The sequence below is a fragment of the Rhinopithecus bieti genome, unplaced genomic scaffold, assembly GCF_001698545.2.
Source record: "Rhinopithecus bieti isolate Rb0 unplaced genomic scaffold, ASM169854v2 scaffold_35595, whole genome shotgun sequence".
Lineage (NCBI taxonomy): Eukaryota > Metazoa > Chordata > Mammalia > Primates > Cercopithecidae > Rhinopithecus > Rhinopithecus bieti.
The window spans coordinates 1,266,543-1,270,227 of record NW_016815333.1 but is presented as its reverse complement, the minus strand read 5'-3'; the positions used below and the strand labels follow the sequence as shown (position 1 = coordinate 1,270,227).

At 42.0% G+C, this 3,685-nt stretch overlaps 1 protein-coding gene across 4 annotated transcripts in view; it reads left to right on the top strand.

Annotated features, from left to right (window-relative positions):
* Positions 1–1,127: 1,127 nt before the first annotated feature.
* Positions 1,128–3,685, top strand: part of ZEB1 (zinc finger E-box binding homeobox 1) — a 217,508-nt gene continuing 214,950 nt past the window's right edge. For all 4 annotated transcript variants that reach the window (XM_017853101.1, XM_017853097.1, XM_017853099.1 and 1 more), the window contains exon 1: positions 1,128–3,650. The gene's annotated coding sequence lies outside the window, so the exon portion shown is untranslated. The remainder of the gene's footprint in view (positions 3,651–3,685) is intronic.

Here is a 3,685-nt window from a genome sequence, read left to right as displayed (position 1 = left end):
TCCTGAAAAATCACCCCCTAAGAAACTTCATGTGTTAACATTTCATTGACTTATATTAAAAATAGGAGCCTCATTCTCCAGGGGGGTAAGAACCATTTTGTGGTAAACTATGTAACAAAATCAAAAAGTATGGAGAAAACATTTGTCCCTGTGATACCTCCTGGGAGGCTGTATTCGAAGGGCTGGCATGGGTCCTATGGCCAACTGTGGGTTCTGCATCATCCTGTAGTCATGTTTCCTTCCTGACTCAATGACTGCAGAATTTGGTGAGACTGCAACAGTGAAATGACCATTGCCCTTCTTTGTTCCACAGTGAACCGCAAATCCAGAATTACTGTAGGTCAGGAGCCATGGTCAGAGCCAAGAATTGAGTAGCAGCTTTATGGGACCTCTAAATTCTGTACTTTGAGGGATAACATGTATCACATTCTTTTCCTTCAAAAACTCCTAAGATTAAAATTAGGTATTGAATTCAAGAGTTGCATTTACATGCTATCCTTCCATGAAATTAACCAACTTTAAATTTCGATGAAGACTAGAGAATTATACATTGCACTTCTCAATGTGTTTTGGAAGAGGTATGTGGGAATGATATGCTTCATGTGGATCACCATGAAATCTCTACATTTTAAATTTAAGATAATTTTATGTCAAATTTTATCCTAATTTATACATGATTCATATATGAAAAGCAAATAGCAGGTGCAAAGGGTTTATGAAAAATTTATAGAAAAAAACTCAGTATTGGAACTATTCTATCCATTTACATTTTCCCCGTAAATTTGGAAAAGTTAGTATAGCAATTCATTTTTAGAATATCTTCCCTTCAGCATACATAATCCCAGTGCTCAGTAGAAGCAGTGTTAACATTTCATTGACATATTAAAAATAGGCATATATATTGCATGTATGCTGTATGACAGCACTACAACTACTAAAATCAAGAATGCAGGATACATGTTAAACTCATATATTAGTATCCCCTACCATTGAATTTGAATAAGCCTAAATTTTAATAATCTTCTTTTATAAATTGATTCTAAAGACTTTCCCCCTATTCTTTAGTTATATTTAAGAGATAAGAAGCAACCATCACACATGCATCATGTTTAAAGCAGTAATTTATTCGGAGATTTACTTTTGTCTGTTTTCTTTCCAGTCCAGATATCAATATTTTCAAGAACATTAAAGTATAATAATCAAACATTCAATTCATAACATACATACTTATCAGAAACTTTTACAAAATGGAAATTTTATGTTAGAAGATTTGGGCTACCAGTAATATTCACTGTGCATATTTTAAAAATAAGGTGAACAGAGTTCATTGTTTAGGGAAAATGATTATGGAGAAACTAAAATCAAGAGCAATTTTAGTCTGGATATTAATGACAGTAATCACTTTCACATCCATGACTTTAGCTGTTCCGAAGGACTAGGGGAATGACGGCAGATTATGTATCTTACTGTCAAGAACAGGGTCAGAAAAGGTCAACAATATTAACTTAAGAAATGTTTATTAAGCATCTACTATTGGCTGCATACTCCACTAGGTGTTGAGGACATAGAAATAAAAAAAAAGTTGCCTGAAAAGGTACTTGTCCACACAGTCTGGCCCAAACTAACTAAACCAGAAACCACTAAAGGAAGAAAATGACTTCTGTTTGTCTCTTCACTTCATCTTTATGAGGTGAGAATGAACACCGAAGGAAGCTTAGAGGGGAGGTATAGGCCAGAGAACATGAGAAAATGCTATTTGTAATACTTCCTAAGTTTAAGAGTAGATAAAATGTGTGCTAGAGTTGGAAAGTTTTTTGTTTTTTTTTTCCTTTCTGTGGGGGCAATTCCATAGTCTATGACCTGATTCAGTAGGCGACTGAAAAACATTGTACAACTCTTAAAAAGGGAGGAAGAGCTCATACTTAACCAAGCAAAGGACACCGTGTTGACATGCACAAGTTTCGGTTAACACGGTATCGAGGACAGCGAGGACTGCTTGTACTTAAAATGATCATTAAGACTAATGATTCTAGTTTTGGCATTGAGAATGAATGCAGATATACAGTCATAGTGTATAGCAAAGAATATTTACAGTCACATTTCATGGACCAATAAATAATGCATTTACTTCTCAAAACGCCCAAGAAAATGTGGGAGAGAAAATGTTCATCTATATTCAAGATTAAACTTTCTAACTTTAAATCACCAGACTTCAGTTGTAAATTTATTTCAGTTGAAAGGTTTGAAGACATTATTAATGAATATTCTAAAATCCCGGAAGTGTTTAAAAGATAATTTTAAACTAATAAAAAAATCCTGCCATCATGTGGCAAAAATTGTAAGCATAAATTTATTGAGCACCTACTATGTGTCACTGTACTAGGTGATGTACTACGTTATTTCCAATACTCTGGTCATGTTTCAGTTTTCTCCATTTCTCTATCAATAACTCCTACATTGTTAATTTATATTACTTGGAATACAGCTCATTTATTCCATAAAGTTGGTCCCAAAGACGTTTCCTTATTCGAAGGAGGTGGGAAGCAGGAAGGAAACCTAAATGTAAATTCTACTGAATACTGAAGACGACTTTCTTGATATTTGTGGTTATCTGCATGGTCTTTTCAGAAATCCCCAAACTTGTACCAAGTCAAGGATAAAATAAGATAAAATCAGCAATCTCTCAGGTTCAGAGATCACATCTGTCAGCCGATGCTTCTTGCCTTAAGGTCCTGCACAGCGATGACCGCTCATTTAGGAAGGAATTCATGGCCTGTGGATACAGGCTTAGCTCTGAGTCCTGCCGCCCAGGATCCCAGGGATCTACGCGAGAAGGGCGGGGAGGGCGGACCGGGTGGGGGAGGCTGAGGTGACAGCAGGTGAGGGCCGGGTGCGGATGGGGAAGTGAGACAAGCACCGTGTGGGTATTACTCATTCCGCTCTACTAACGAGGCTGCTGGCAAGCGGAACTTCTAGCCTCTCTTTCAGTCCAGCTGAAGTTCAATCTCATTGAAGTCACTTCCCAACCCGGTTCGCTTGGGGGGAAACCGGGCGTCCCTGGAAGGGAAGGGAAGGGAGTCCGGGCTGCGCGGGTCAGGTAGCCTCTCTCCGGGCGCCGCATGTCCTCGCCGTCCCCGAACCTGCCCTTCCCCTCATCAAGGGAACTCCCCGGGGAGTCCAGACTGCGATCCCTTTCCTTGGCCCCGGGGTGCGCGGGGCGGACACGCGAGGCGTGGGACTGATGGTAGCCCTGCCTCCAGGAAGCAGGCAGGCGGGGACCTCTGGGCGCTCGGAGGGGCAGCTCCGAGGGCACAGGGTCCAGAGAGAATCAGCCAGATCTCTCTCTGCTCCGGGCAGGCGCGGCGGGTGTGGCCAGCGCGGAGGCAGGACACCGCCGAGCCTCCAACTTTACCTTTCCAACTCCGACAGCCCGTCGCCTTTCTGACCACGTCCCCACGGTTTCCCAACACCCGCCTCCCTCACCCCACCACACCTGAGGAAAACTTTTCCCTCGCCCCTCAATTCAAATTCAGCAGTGCCCACGATTGCCGCAAACCGCCCGGTCCCTAGCAACAAGGTTCCGGCCGTAGAGCGAGCGCCTCTAGGTGTAAGGAAGGTGATGTCGTAAAGCCGGGAGTGTCGTAAACCAGGTGCGGTGGGGAGGGGGGAGGGGTGGAGGCGGAGG